At 44.4% G+C, this 16147-nt stretch overlaps 1 long non-coding RNA gene across 1 annotated transcript in view; it reads right to left on the bottom strand.

The window, feature by feature from the left end:
- Positions 1-230: 230 nt before the first annotated feature.
- The window catches only part of LOC103099334 (uncharacterized), a 29027-nt gene continuing 13110 nt past the window's right edge, over positions 231-16147 (bottom strand). Inside the window, exons 2-3 of the long non-coding RNA XR_460990.3 lie at positions 6560-6644; positions 231-2560 (exon numbers count right to left, since the gene is read on the bottom strand). This is a non-coding gene — a long non-coding RNA (uncharacterized LOC103099334). The remainder of the gene's footprint in view (positions 2561-6559; positions 6645-16147) is intronic.

Raw genomic sequence — 16147 nt, 5'->3', positions numbered from 1 at the left:
CCCCTCTTCCTGTCTCTCTCCCCTCTTCCTGTCTCTCTCTCCCCTCTTCCTCTCTCTATGTCTTTCTCTCCTTCCTCTCTTTCTCTCTGTCTTTCTCTCTCTCCCTCTCCTCTCTCCCTCTCCCCTCTTCCTCTCTGTCTCTCCCTCTCCCCTCTTCCTCTGTCTCTCCCTCTCCCTTCTTCCTCTCTCTCACCCTCTCCCTTCTTCTTCTCTCACCCTCTCCCTTCTTCCTCTCTCCCTCTCCCCTCTTCCTCTCTCTCTTTCCCTCTCCCCTCTTCCTGTCTCTCTCCCCTCTTCCTGTCTCTCTCTCCCCTCTTCCTCTCTCCCTCTCCCCTCTTCCTCTCTCCCTCTCCCCTCTTCCTCTCTCTCACCCTCTCCCTTCTTCCTCTCCCTCTGTCTCCCTCTCCCCTCTTCCTCTGTCTCCCTCTCCCCTCTTCCTGTCTCCCTCTCCCCTCTTCCTCTGTCTCCCTCTCCCCTCTTCCTCTCTCTCGTCTGTCTCTCCCCTCTCCCTTCTTCCTCTCTCCCCCTCCCTCCTCTTCCTCTCTCTCACCCTCTCCCTTTCCCCCTCTTCCTGTCTCTCCCTCTCCCCTCTTCTCTCTCTCCCCTCTTCCTGTTTCCCTCTCCCCTCTTCCTGTCTCCCTCTCCCTTCTTCCTCTCTCCCTCTTCCTTCTTCCTCTGTCTCTCTCTCCTCTTCCTGTCTCTCTCCCCTCTTCCTCTGTCTCTCTCCCCTCTTCCTCTCCTCCCCTTCCCCCCCTGGAATGTTGGTAGGTAAACGGAGACTTGACCTCTCTAAGGTGAATGGCCCCAAACAGAAATAAATCTCTTGGATTTTACTCCTTGCTTTTCTCTCCCCTAAAATGGAAGCTCTTCCTATTTGAAACTGCAAGTAGACTTTGGGGACACCCTGGATATTCAGAGTAAATCCAAGGCGATTTGGGAGGGGGTCAGAAAAGGCTTCCTGTATCGAGAGTGAAGTGGGATGGCATTCCAGGCATGGGGAAAGCCTGGGCAAAGGTGTTGAGGTGGCAAGTGTTATGTCTGGTAGTAGATGTTAGAATCTAGAGTTGTGGAGGCAGGTAATAGGGAGGGATCCGGGAAAGCCCCCGGAGGAGCTAGGATTTGCTCGAGGAAGGGCTGAGGAGTCCCTGGCGGTGCCTGGCGAAGGCCGACGACACGGGCAGGGCGGGGTCTGAGAAAATGACCCCGTGTAAAGTGGGGAGAGCACCAGCAGGGAGAGCAGATAGGAAGGGGGGGAGGGAGGGTGGAAGCTCCGGCGACAGTCCGGGCAGTGGCACGAGGACCCAAAAGAAGCAGAACCGAGAGAAATGGCGGCGCCGGGGGCCGACCACCGGCTAGCAGGAGAGTCTGGGCCATTCTACTGTCCATTCCAAGGAGGCCACGGCTGTCCGGGAGCCCTCGCCTTGGGGCGGGAGTGGGCCAGGCTGCTGAGCCAGGGAAAGCGGCCAGCCCTGCTCTCCTAGAGCTGGAGAGCGCGGCCCGCGCCAGAGCCGTCTAGCTGACGAGTTCCGGCCTCCGGCAGCCCCGCCCCCCCGCCTTGGCCTTCGTTCTCTTCTCCTCCAAACAATTCCACAAATTCCACCTGTTTTCGGGAGCCTCCTTGACTAATAGGAAGGAACTGAAGGTTTTCCCCACAGTCCCACCCCGTCTGACTCACTCTTCAATCATAGCTGGCCAAGTCATGTGAGCTCGAGAGCGCTTCCTGTCCCTTTGGGGATGTGTCCCGGGAAAAGGCGCGGGGCTGGGGGCTGGGGGCGGGGCGGAGAAGGGCAGGGAGCGCCCAGTCGGAAGGGCAGCATCCCCCAATCTCGGAGCCTCAGCGGCCCTTGGGCCGTGGCCCGGACAGGTGGACATCCTATTTCTGACTGGAAGAACCTTCTGTTCTTCCTCCATCAAGATAGGCCAGATTCCTCCGGGCTCATGAGCCCCGCAGGGGTTCCAGGTGTCAAAACATGCTCGGACAAGTGTCTTCTCGCCCTCGGCTCGCCGCTCGCTCGGATGGCCCCTTGGGATATGGAGAGGGCGGGTCGGGCTCTGTCTGCCATTTCCTCGCTCCCACGTCCTTCCTCGGACCCGCGGGAGGCAGCCACGGGGGCTTCAGTACAGCAGGGAGTGGCCCGGGGGGGGGGGGGTCTCCTGGCTCCCGCCGTGCCGCCGAGCGGACCGTAACATCCTCTGCCTTGGAGAAGCTCCTGCAGAGTCCTCCGGCATCCGCGGGAGGAGCAGTCCGGGAAGGCGGATGTTTAGGGATTAGAAGAGCTGAGACGGTGGCCCTTCCCGGCCGACCCTGCGCCTGGCTGATTGGGTTTTCTTAGCGCTCTTCTTTTTCTCTTTTGGATCGTTCTCACACATGCTGGAGCCTGTCACTTAGGTGGAAAGTTGCCATTCAACGGAATGGGTAAAATAAACGAGAAATGGACCTCTTTGTCACGGGGCAGCTGGGGGCCTAGAGAGCAGGTCCTGGGTTCAGTGGTGACCTCAGACGCTCCGGGGACAAAGCCCTTAAGGCTCTTCTGGCTTGGATCCAATAGCAGTATTGATTCTAAGAGGGAAGGGAAGGGTTGTTGTTGTTTTTAAATAAATAAAAAATAAAATATTTGTCACAAAGGAGGGCTAACTGAATAGGGAGGAGAAGGGATCTAGTCACATGAATGGATGGGAACAGCTCGGTAATCCAGTGGGCTACAAGGACTTTCTCTAGGCCCGGCTCTCAATCCACTGTTACCTAGCTGCCCTCTCCAGCTTCAAACATTTAATCACTGTGTGACCCTGGACAAGTCATTTAACCTCCGTCTGCCTCAATTTCCTTAATTGTAAAAGGGGAATAACTTCCTATGACTGTTGTGAGGATCAAATGAGATATTTATAAAATGCTGAGCCCGGTGCCTGGCCCGTAGTAGGAGCTATCTAAATGCTAGCTATTATTATCATCATTAAGATGAGGACGATGTCAGGGGCGCACTGGGAGGACAGGCCCATCGTTCCCCCTTCTGAGACTGAAGCACCTTGCCCATGGTCACAGCTAGTAAGTATCTGAAGCTGGATTTGAACTGGGGTCTTCCCCCCTCCACGTCCACAGCTCTGCTAGTCTTCTGGGCTCACTCTTGGATGGGCAGTCCTAGCCTCTTACACTGCTCTTGTCATTGGTTAGCATCTGGGACAGATGATGGGGGAGGGACATAACAGGGGAATAGGGAGATCAGAGTAGAATGGGAGGTGGTAAGAGCAAGAGCAGGATGGTAGAGACAAAGGGTATGATGGTATGACACAGAGGGCTAGAGGGATGTTTAGGGTACTCTGGTAAGTCATCATAACCCAGAGTGCTCATCTGGGGAAAAGAAGCCCCAAGAAGAGGAGAAAGAAATAGCCCAGGGGCCAGCTAAGTGATTCAGTGAATTGAGAGCCAGACCTAGAAATGGGAGGTCCTGAGTTCAAATCTGGCCTCAGATACTTCCTAGCTGTGTGACCTTGGGCAAGTCACTTAACCCCCATTGCCTAGCCCTTACCATTCTTTTATTGAAACCAGTATTGATTTTTTTCTTCTTTTCTTTTTAGACTATTTTTCCATGGTTAGGTGATTCATATTCTTTTCCTCCCCTCTTTCCTCCTTCCTCCCAGAGCTGACAAGCAATTCCACTGGGTTATACATGGATCATTGTTCAAAACCTATTTCCATATTATTCATATTTGCAGTAGAGAGATCTTTTAACATCAAAACCCCCAATCACATCCCCATCAAACCATGTGATCAGTCATATGTATTTCCTTCTGCATGTCTACTCCCACAGTTCTTTCTCTGGATGTGGATAGTGCTCTTTCTCATAAGTCCCTCAGAATTGTCCTGGATCATTTGATTGCTTCTAGTGGTAAAGACAGTTACATTCCATTTTACTACAGTGTATCCGTCTCTGGGTACAATGTTCTCCTGGTCCTGCTCCTTTCACTCTGCATCAATTCCTGGAGGTCTTTCCAGTTCCCATTTCAGTTCATTATTCCTTTCAGCACAATAATATTCCATCACTATCAGATACTTCCATTTGTTCAGCCATTCCCCATTCAAAGGGCATCCCTTCATTTTCTAATTTTTTTGCCACCATGAAGAACATGGCTAGAAATATTTTTGTACAAGTCTTTTTCCTTATGATCTCTTTGGGGTACAAACCCAGCAGTGCTATGGTTGGGTTAAAGGGCAGACAGTCTTTTAAAGCCCTTTGATATAGTACCAAATTTCCTTCCAGAATGACTAGATTAATTCACAACTCCACCAGCAATGTATTGGTGTCCCAATTTTGCCACATTCCTTCCAACATTTATTACTTTGCTGCCATATTGGGCAGTCTGCTAGGTATAAGGTGATACCTCAGAGTTGTTTTTATTTGCCTTTCTCTAAACAGGAGGGATTTAGAACACTTTTTCATGTGCTTATTGATAGTTTTTATTTCATCATGTGCAAACTGCTTAGTCATATCCCTTGATCATTTGTCTATTGGGGAAAAACCAGTATTGATTCTAAGACAGAAGGCAAAGAAGGAAGGAAGGAAAGAAGGAAGGGAGGGAGGGAGGGAGACAGGGAGGAAGGGAGAGAGAGAGGGAGGAAGGGAGGAAGGGAAGGGAGGAAAGGTATGGAAGGATGGAGGCAGGAGAGAGAGAGGAAAGAAAGAAGACAGGAAGGAAGAAAGGAAAGAAAGAGAAAGGAAGGAAGGAAGAAAAAGAAAGAGGAAGGGAGGGAGGGGGGGACCATTTTGAACCAGGCCAGGAGAAGAGAGTTAAAGGGCAGACACTTGGCACTAGCAGCCCAGCAGCAGAAAGAGGGAAGGAAATTAGGCCTGCGTGGGGCTGATCTTAGAATCAAAGAGCCCAGGAGAAAGGTAGGGGTTTTGGCCTCAAACTGGGTCCTTAGTGCCATGTGGAAGCACTGGCTGAAGGGAAGGTTCCTAGCACTCCTTGGTAGGAAGATGTTCTGTGAGGTCTGAGGCTAATGGCAGCCAAAGCAGCAGGACTTTGGAGACTGGGTCCTAAGAGTTGAAATCCCAGAAAGTGAAGCCATCAGGACAGTAGCAACTACTTATTAGCTCTCCCAACATCTCTGAATCCTGAATTATCAGAGGCAGCAGGGACCTTCCTATATCTGCAATAGATATTCACAGCATCCCTGCCTCTGCTTGCAGATCTCTAAGGACAGGGAACTCACCACCTCCTGAGGGAGTTTGTTCTACTCTGTGATAGGAAGCTCAAGGGATCAGGAAAATTTTCCTGAAATCCAACCTGATTCTGTACTTCCTCCTGATTCAGCACTCTGGGTATAACCAGAACAAGTCTAGGCACTCCTTCAAATGCTTGAAGACAGCTACAGTGTTCCTCCTGAATCTTCTCTCCTTCAGAGTTCCTGGATCAAGCCTTCCTCTATTTGTTCTCCTTGAAAACATGATGAGGTCAGTGGCCAACTAAAGTCATGATTGATTTGGGCACTGTAAGAGCCTGGCACCAGATGATGGAATGGCAAACCCGATTATTCCTTGCCAAAGAAGTGCCTTCTTGGTCTCCTTTGCAGCAGCAGCATCCTTGACCTCCCCTCCACATGAAGTGCCATCCCAGTCCCACTTCCCTGGTCCCTCCCAGACTGCTTATCTTCCTATTTCAGACCAGATTCCATAGTCCTTTCACACACGGTAGGCTCTTTTGCTGAATTTTTAGAAGGCTTCAGTATTTGGGCAGTGACACTGCTATTCCCTGAGTAGGAGGGAGGGAGGAAATGGTACCTTTCAGCATTTACCTAGTGGGAGTCTGGGAGGTGATGGGAAGTTAGGAAAGTAATTTGTAAAGAAGCTGAGTTGTAAACTATTGGGAGACACTGAGAAGACAGAGACAAGGGACAAGAAGAGAACTGTCTTGAGAGGACTGGTTTTCACTCTCAATTTCCTAGCAGCACACAATGTGGGCTACTTTCTCAACTCCCACTCACAACTGCATACTTTGTGGTGAAGAAAAGGAATTTTAATTGGCTTCTGAGTAGGACCTGGGTGAGCATTTCCAAAGGCACTAACCAGCCCAAGTGAGGTCTCTCTTTCCTGCCTGACTGCATTCACATGACCAGGCAAGGACTCCCAGTAAGCCTCCAGGGAATCAAAGAGAATTAATGAGTCCAATCCCCTGTGCATGCCTACTTCTTGTCCCCTTTGGTGTCTAGAGGTAGCCATGAAGTGCTAGCACTTTCTAATGTTTTGCCTCAAACTTCCATTCTAGCATGCTTCTTCTCGATATCAATCACCAATTATTAGCACTCCAGTGTCTTCAACCAATGAGCATCAATTGACTTAAAAAAAACCCAAGCCTTATCTTCCATCTTAGAGTCCCTACTGTGTATTGGTTTCAAGAAAGAAAAGAGGTAAGGGGTTAGGCAATAGGGATTAAGTGACTTGCCCAGAGTCACACTAGATGTGTCTGAGACTAAATTTGAACCCAGGACCTCCCATCTCCAGGTCTGGCTCTCAATCCACTGAGCCAGTTAGGTGCCCTCTCCCAAAAATTAAGGAATACTTACTGAGAAGATATAGCAAGAAGAGAAGTACAAAATGTGTCCCCTGAACTGAACTGGGTACGTATGCTCTTCTATGCCATCTTTGGCCCTAGGAAGAATGGGGTCAACGTTAAAGCAAGTTGCTATAAAGTATTTAGAGCAATCAAATTCATTTCCACATGCCAACGGACAGAGTAGTTCCTTCCTTTGTAGGAAATGGTATTGAGGAACAGCTAAGTGGCATCAGATGGATCATCTAGGCTTCCAACTCATTGGGTTTGGCTGCTCCAACACTCTGGCCTGGAGTCCTGTCATTGGACATCTGATGGCCTCCTCTTTTGGTGTTTCAAAACTCATATGGTCACAGCCTAATCTGTTCTATCTCCAACATTTCTTCATCTAAGGCAAGAGAGACTAGAAATAAGGAGAGAAACAAGAGCAGAGCCATATACTCATGGCTTCATGTCAAATTGGGTAAAGAGCTCAGCAAGCTCTGGCTCTTTCTGCCCCTCTTTTTGTCTCAGTCTCTTTCTCTTTCCCTACCTGAAGGCTTCTGGGAGCCCTTGACATCCTCGCATGAATGTAGCCAAACAGGAAAGAGAGACACCTCACTTGAGCTGCTTAGTGCCTTTGGAAATGCTCACCCAGGTCAACCTAGCAGCCATTTAAGAGCCCTTTTCTTCACCACAAAGAACATAGGCAGGAAATAGTTACCAAATGTCTGTATACATACCAAACTTCACAAGGGGGATTGCATGGGGCAACCCTGCTTTGTGTGGTCAGAAAAACCTGATTTTTCATTGGATAGCCCTCTGTTACACTGTGCAGAAATATTATAAAGGGAATTCTTGAAAGGTCTTGGCTGCTCTTTTGAAAGAACTGAATTTGGTACTTTGTTTTCAGAACTGAGAAGTCAGCAGTTAAAGGAGACCTTAGAGGTGACTCTGGCTGCCATCTTTCTCACTTGAAACGTTATAAATAATTACATCTTTGTTTTATTATTTGTCGTTACACTGTTAATGAGTTATAGAATCAGTAACTTTGATATTTACCCCTGAAAGATGAGGAGATTTGAGAAATGTGAGAGTTATGTGAGATAAGGAACTACTTATGGGAAAAGAGATTTCTCCAGCTTATTAAGTAAATAAATTTTATTTAAAAAATAAATAATATTAACCTGGGTTGGGGACATAGAGGGTGCTTAATTGATGAGAAAGATGTAGCAATTTTAGTGGTTGATAAGGGCAGGACCAAACACACTCTTTGTGACTTTAGAACTCAGGAGGGAGTGATACGGATGAAGGTCACAGATAAAGGAATGGGTGCTCTTTTAGAGTTTCCTTAACTGTAAAATGATGAACCCAATTGCATGCCAGGGCTGTTGTGAGGATCAAATAAAATCATATTTGTTAAATGTTTGGTACATATTAAAGGTGCTTAATAAATGCCTGTTCCCTTTCCCTTTCCACAGAGCTGAGCTCCTTACAGATACCTCAATTGATCTTCCCAGCAACCCTGACAAGTAGGTGTTTTTGTGATCCCCATTTTACAGTTGGGGAAACTGAGATGAGAAGGGTTAAGTGACTTGCCCAAGGTCACACAGCTAGGAAATATTGGGGCTACATTTGAACTCAGGTCTTCCTACTATTCAATGTACCACTTAATTTCCCATAGAAACCTGTTTCTTTTTTAGCAAGAAGTGCCTTCTTAGTCTCCTTTGCAGGATCCTCCTCCCTCTTATCAGACCCACTTTGGGGTGAGTATTCCCTAAGGTTGTGTCATGGTTACTTTTCTCCTCTCTGTCTGTCTGTCTGTCTGTCTGTCTTTCTGTCTGTCTATCTCTGTCTCCCTCCCTCACCCTCTCTTCCTCCCTCTCCCTCTCTCCCTCTCTCCTTCTCTGTCTCTGTCTCTGTCTCTGTCTCTGTCTCTGTCTCTGTCTCTCTCTTTCTGCCTGGGTTCAAATCTGGCCTCAGACACTTCCTAGTTGTGTGACCCTGGGCAAATCACTCTTCAAAAATTAATTAAGAATATTTTTCTGTGCTTACATGATTCATGTTCTTTCCCTTCCCACTTCCCTCCCCACTCTCAGAGCTGGCAAGCAATTCCACTGGGTTAGACATGTATCCTTGTTCAAAACCTATTTGCATATTATTCATATTTGCAATAGAGTGATCTTTTAATACCAAAACCTCAATCATATCCCCATTGAACCACACAACCAATCATATGTTTTCCTTTGGGCAAATCACTTTTAATCTGCTTACCTGAGTTTTCTCATATGTCAAATAAGCTGGAGAAGGAAATGGCAAACTTCCCCAGTATCTCTGCCAATAAAACCCAAAACGATGGCACAAAGAGTTGGACACAACATGACATAGATGTCTTACACTCAATTCATCCAGAATAGAAATCATTATCTTCCATTGACACACCAAGCCTTGCTAACTTCCCTCTTATTATCAGAGACACCACCATTCATTCTCTTTGTCACTCAGACCCATTACTTGGGAGCCGTCCCAACCCTTCATTTTCCTCACCACTTAGTTGCCAGATTTTGTCAACTCTGCCTCTCATACACCTCTGGCACTGGATCCCTTCTCTCCATCCACACTGCTTCCAACCTAGTTCCGGCCCACAATCATCTCTCCCCTAGACTATTGTAAGAGCTTCTTAAATACTGTCCTTGTCTCCAGGCTCTCCCCTCTCCAATTCATCCTCCAAATAGTTGTCAAAGTGATTTTCCTATAAAGCTTACATATGATCATGTCACTCTGCTCAAGAAGGTTCAGTGGCTCCCCATTGCCTCCAAGATAAAATACAAATGCCCTTCCTTGGCATGTAAAAGCCCTTCAAAACCTGGCTCTAGATGACCTTTCAAGGATTACTGCATATCATTACATGTCATTCTTCTTCATGCACTCTTTTTAAGATAATGCATGTTTTATTTTTGATGGATTTTTCCAGAGTACATGTAGATACATTATTAGTAATAATTTTCTGACATTTTGCCACTCAAATTCTCTCCCTCCTCCCTGAGAGAGCAAGTAATATGAAATAGGTTTTTGTGGTATGAAATACGTAATTCCATGTTCATCATGAAAAAGACACTTAGACCTGAGAAAAATTAATGATGGAAATGAAACGAAGAATGGTGTGCTTCTTTGCATTCAGACTCCATCAATTGCTTCTATGATGGTAGATAGCCTTTCTGTCATGTCTTCCTTGAGCTGTCTTGGATCCTTTTACTGCTGATAATAGTTAAGTCATTCACAGCTGATCGTCATACATTATTGCTGTGACTGAGAACAGCATTCTCCTGGTTTTGCTCATTTCGCTTTGCATCAGTCACATAAGTCTTCCCAGGGTTATTGATCATCTTGCCTTTCATTTTTTTATGGCACATCAATATTCCATTACAATCAAACACAACTTGTTCAGCCATTCCTTAATGGATGGATATTCCTTCAGTTTCCAGTTCTTTGCCACCACAAGAAGACTTGCTTTTTTTGTAGGTCTTTTTCCTCTATCTTTGATTTCTTTGGGATACAGATCTAGTAGTGGTATTATTGGGTCAAAAGGTGTGCACAGTTTGATGGCCCTTTAGGCATGGTTCCAAATTGCTCTCCAGAATGGTTGTATCAGTTTGCAGATCCACCAACAGTGTATCAGTGTTCCAATTTTCCCACATCACCTCCAATATTTACAATTTTCCTTTTTTTGCCATATTATCCAGTCAGATAGGTGTGTGTGTGTGGGGGGTACCTCAGTTGTTTTAATTTACATTTCTCTAATAAATAGTGATTTGGGGCATTTTTTCATATGACTAATGATAGTTTTAATTTCTTCATCTGAGAATTAACTGTTCATATCATTTCACCATCTAACAATTGGGGAATTTATAAAATTGACTCTGTTCTCTATATATTCAAGAAATGAGGCCTTTGTCAGAGACACTTGCTAGAAACCCCCACCCACCCACCCAATTTGTTGTTTTCCTTTTAATCTTGGTTGCAATGGCTTTGTTTGTGCAAAAACTCCTTCATGTACTCTTTAGTCTGGCCAAAGTGGCCTATTTGCTCTTCCATTGTCTGCTATCTCTGTTCATGGGGAACCCCCATGCCTGGAATGCTTTTCTTTCTCCCCTCCTAAAACTCCTCTTAAAACTTGTAACTCTTTTCAAGGCTTAGCTCAGGTACCTCTACCTTCAAAAGGCCTTTCTTGATTCTTTCAGTTGTTAGTGACCTCCCCAACTCACAAATCATAGGCATGTAGATGGCTCAATGATTAGAGTATTCAATCTGGAGTTAGGAAGACCTGAGTTCAAATGCTACCTCAGACATTTACTTAGCTATGTGTCCTGGAAAAAAAATCACCTAATCTCCCTGCCTCAGTTTCCTCACTGTGAATTTTAAAAGTCTCCATCTTGGTATAGCACCCAAAAATTGTGCACACCCACACTACACGGGCATATGCTAGTCAATGACAAATCAGAAATAACTAACTGCCCACCTGGGTTGTCCTAAGCTAAGCTAGAGCCAACCATTGGCACTTGTGAGACACAGGAAGTGAGGTAAGGAACAGCCTCTGGATTTCGCTCACTTCCTGTGGAGAGAGCTAGACTCCAGTTGGTGTTAGGAGCTTGGACAGGGAGGACGCCCGCAGACAGCTTTCCTTCAGATTACTCACGTGAGTTAAGGACTGATTCTTTCCACCTTGGCCCTTTGGGCCTAAAACTCCCTCTGCCTTGGTCAGAGGTTGAGTAGCCCCTTTCCCTTTTCTCTTCTCTCCTTCTCTCCCTCTCCTTTCCCTACTCCCATTGTGATTAAACCTCCATAAACTCCATTCTGACTTGAGTGTTTCATTTTAGGAATTTCATAAGTAAATTCCTTGGCGGCCATTGTTCAATATTACATCAATCTTAAAAGCTAAAATTTCCACCATAACATCACTTGTAAAATGAAGAAAACAATAATAACTACCTCCTAGAGTTGTTGGGCTTTGCAAACCTTAAAGTGCTATATAAATGCTAGCTATTATTTTTAATAACCTGTATCTTATTTTTCTATGTAATCTGTTTTTTACATTTCAATCTTTATTTTTATTTATTTAATTTTATTTTTATTACCCTGCAAACCACACTTACATATTGCTTTCCTTCTATCTTAGAATAGATACTAAATATAAGTTCTAAGGCAGAAGACAGTAAGGGCTAGGCAATGGGAATTTTAAGTGACTTGCCCAAGATCACACAACTAGGAAGTGTCTGAGGCCAGATTTAATTCCAGGACCTCTAGATTCCAGGCCTGGCTCTCTAGGTACTGAGCAACCCAGCCACCCCTATTAATCTATATGTATCCCCTATGTACTGTTCTTTTTTTTTTCAGTCATGCCCAATCCTTTGTGATCCTATATAGGTTTTTCTTGGCGGAGATACTGGTGTGGTTTGCTATTGCCTTCTCCAGGTCATATTACATATGGGGAAACTGAGGCAAACAGGGTTACATGACTTGCCCAGGGTCACACAGCTAGGAAATAACACAGGAAAGTGAGTCTTCCTGACTCCAGGCTGGAAATTTTATTCACTATGTCACCTACCTGCCCATCCCATATGAACTATCTGTGAACATATTGTGTATCCTTCTAGCAGAATGAAAATTCTTTGAAGAAAGAACCTCTCTCAGATCACCTAGGTGGCTCAGTGAACTGACAGCCAGGTCTATAGTTGGGTGGTCCTGGGTTCAAATAGGACCCCAGACACTTCCTAGCTATGTGACCCTGGGCAAATCACTGAACCTCAATTACCTAGCCCTTCTGGCTCTTCTACCTCCTAACTAATACTTAGTATTGATTCTAAGACAGAAGAAGGAAAGAGTTAAAAAAAAAAGCCAGAGCCTCTATCACTTTTGTCTTTGTACCCCCAATACCTAGGAAAGAGGTTAAATGCACAATAGATACTTACTAAATGTTTGTTAATTGCCTTATTGGGATAAAGACAGGTCCAAATAAGGGAGAGAGCAAGGCACATTTCCCAACAGTCTGCATCAAAGAGTCTGTCCCTCTGCCACAGCCAAGTGGCTTTTTTCAAGTGCAGGCTGAATTTCTGGAAAGAGAAGCTAAAGGGACTTGAGCAAGACCTCTCCATCCAGGTGATAGAGAATGAAGAAATGTTCTTAAGAAAAATACAAGAGAATGGGGCTTCAGGGGTGGTGGAGGAGGAGTTCAAAGTAGACAAAGGTGAACTTGACTCTGGTCAGAAGGTGGAAAAGGAGCATAACAAAGTTCATTTGGAGAACAAAAGATCAAGGAAATCCAGGGAAATAATGAAAAAAAATGCAAAGGAAGGTGGTGTTGCAGTCCCAGGTCTCAAACTACTATAAAGCAGTGATCATCAAAACAATTTGGTACTGGCTAAGAGACAGAAAGGAGGATCAGTGGAATAGACTTGGGGTAAGTGACCTCAGCAAGACAGTCTATGACAAACCCAAAGACCCCAACTTTTGGGACAAAAATCCAGTATTTGATAAAAACTGCTGGGAAAATTGGAAAACAACATGGGAGAGATTAGGTTTGGACCAACACCTCACACCCTACAGCAAGATAAACTCAGAATGGGTGAATGACTTAAATATAAAGAAGGAAACTATAAGTAAATTAGGTAAACACAGAGTAGTAAACTTCTCGGATCTTTGAGAAAGGAAAGATTTTAAGATCAAGCAAGAGATAGAGAATATTACAAAATGTAAAATAAATAATTTTGATTACCTTAAATTAAAAAGTTTTTTTTTTTTTACAAATAAAACCAATACAAACAAAATTAGAAGGGAAGCAACAAATTGAGGAAAAAATAACAAAAACCTCCAACAAAGGTCTAATTATTCAAATTTAAAAGGAGCTAAATCAATTGTACAAAAAAATCAAGCCATTTCCCAATTGATAAATGGGCATGAATAGGCAATTTTCAGATAAAGAAATTATCTTTACTGAAACTATCAGTAAGCACATGAAAAAGTGTTTTAAATCTCTTATACAGAACTATAAATCAAAACAATGCTAAGGTATAACCTCACACTTAGCACATTGGCTAACATGACAGCAAATGAAAGTAATAAATGCTGGCGGGGATGTGGCAAAGTTGGGACATTAATTCATTGCTGGTGGAGTTGTGAATTGATGCAACCATTCTGGAGGGCAATTTGGAATTATGCCCAAAGGGTGATAAAAGACTGTCTGCCCTTTGATCCAGCCATAGCACTGCTGGGTTTGTACCCCAAAGAGATAACAAGGAAAAAGACTTGTACAAGAATATTCATAGCTGGCTCTTTGTGGTGGCAAAAACTTGGAAAATGAGGAGATGCCCATCAATTGGGGAATGGCTGAACAAATTGTGGTATCTGTTGGTGATGGAATACTATTGTGCTAAAAGGAATAATGAACTGGAGGAATTCCATGTGAACTGGAACAACCTCCAGGAACTGATGCAAAGCGAGAGGAGCAGAACCAGGAGAACATTGTACACAGAGACTGATACACTGTGGTACAATGGAATGTAATGGACTAGCAGTAATGCAATGATCCAGGACAATTCTGAGAGACTTGGGAGAAAGAACACTATCCACACATCCAGAGGAAGAACTGCGGGAGCAGAAACAGAAGAAAAACAACTGCTTGATCACATGGATCAATGGGGATATGATTGGGGATGCAGACGCTAAACGATCACCCTAGTGCAAATATCAATAATATGGAAATAGGCCTTGATCAATGACACATGTAAAACCCAGTGGAATTGCTCGTTGGCTGTGGGAGGAGGGGAGGGAAAGAACATGATTCATGTAACTATGGAAAAATATTCTAAAGTAATTAATTAAATTAATAAAGTTTTAAAAAAAGAAGTTGGAAAAGGCTATAAAGTGAAAGGAGAAGAAAGGACAGGCAGAGAGCTAGACTCCAGGTAAATTTGAACTCTTCTGTGTTAAGGTAGAAAACTCAAACCTCAAGCTTATAGGAAATTAAAATTCTGAAAGATCTTGATGACTAACTGACTTCTCTAGGGTTCTGACTTAAAAACTACAAGTAGTTGTTATTTTAGGCTACTAGCCTTTGTACTAATGCTAGCAGAGGCTACATGGAATCCAGTCTTCCCAGCCCTGACTCTTTTGTTTGCCATTAGAGATGCAGAAGGTGGTGGAAAGAATGCTGAAGGAATGGTGTGGGCCAGCGCTATGGGTGGAGTTAGGGCCAGAGCTACTTCAGGGAGAGATTTCAGACCTAGGAGAGATGTGGGGGGAAAGGCTTGGGAAGCCAAAGACATGGAGGGGAAGCTAACTCATCCACATGTCCCTGATTCCCAGCTTCTCTTCCAGATGTTTTTGGAGGCTTTTCCTTTGGTTGACACTGGGGCTTAATTCATGCTTCCAAATGAGATTCCTCGATCTTAGCTGAGAGTCAATGTACTTTTTCAATCCTTACTTTCTTTTTTTTAAATTAATTAACAATATTTTTCCATAGTTATATGATTCATATTCTTTCCCTCCCCTCTTTCCTCCCCCCTCCCAGAGCTAACAAGCAGTTCCACTGGGTTATACATAGATCATTGTTCAAAACCGATTTCCATATTATTCATATTTGCAATAGAGTGATCATTTAAAGCCAAAATCCCCAATCATTTCTTCATCAAACCACATGCTCTATCATATGTATTTCTTCTCATTTCTGTTCCCACAGTTCTTTCTCTGGATGTGGATAGCATTCTTTCTTGTAAGTCCCTCTGGATTGTCCTGAGTCATTACACTGCTACAACTAGAAAAGTCTATTACATTCGATTGTGCTCCAATGTATCAGTCTCTGTGTACAATGTTTTCCTGGTTCTGCTCCTCTCACTCTGCATCACTTCCTGGAGGTCCTTCCAGTTCACATGGAATCCCTCCAGTTCATTATTCCTTTCAACACAATAGTATTCCATCACTAACAGATACCACAATTTGTTTAGCCATTCCCCAATTGAAAGGCATCCCCTCATTTTCCAATTTTTTGCTACAAAAATCACAGCTATGAATATTCTTGTACAAGTCTTTTTCCTTCTTATCTCTTTGGGCTACAAACCCTGGATCAAAACAGTCCCTACTTTCTGTTTTAGACTGAGCTTTATGCCCTTCATCCCTAAAGAAATGTACCTAGTTTTGCTTTGGAGGACTCAACTCTCAGTGCTAGGGAGAGCTGAGATAAGGACTCCTGGAGTTCATAAGGGCTACACATCCATGACACAAGAAGACCACACAGACCTCTCTTTTCCTTAAGAGATCAACAAAGAGTTGTCTGTTTAGAGAACCTCCCATTCCCATGTCTGCCTCTCAATCCACTAAGCCACCTGGCTGGATTCTTTCTTTTTCTTCCTTCCTTCCTTCCTTCCTTCCTTCCTTCCTTCCTTCCTTCCTTCCTTCCATGACAAGGAAATCACTTTAAAAGACTGATATATATTAATTTAAGGTCGCCAAGGAATTCAGCTATGTAATTCCTTAATGAAAACTCAAGTCAGCAGTCAACCTTTTATGGAGTTTAATTACAAACAGGAGGAAGAAAGGTATTAGAGAGAGAGAGAGAGAGAGAGAGAGA

This window comes from Monodelphis domestica, chromosome 2 (assembly GCF_027887165.1).
Source record: "Monodelphis domestica isolate mMonDom1 chromosome 2, mMonDom1.pri, whole genome shotgun sequence".
NCBI classification, from domain to species: Eukaryota; Metazoa; Chordata; class Mammalia; order Didelphimorphia; family Didelphidae; genus Monodelphis; species Monodelphis domestica.
Note: the sequence above shows the minus strand (reverse complement) of the source record. Positions and strands in the feature narration are given on the sequence as shown.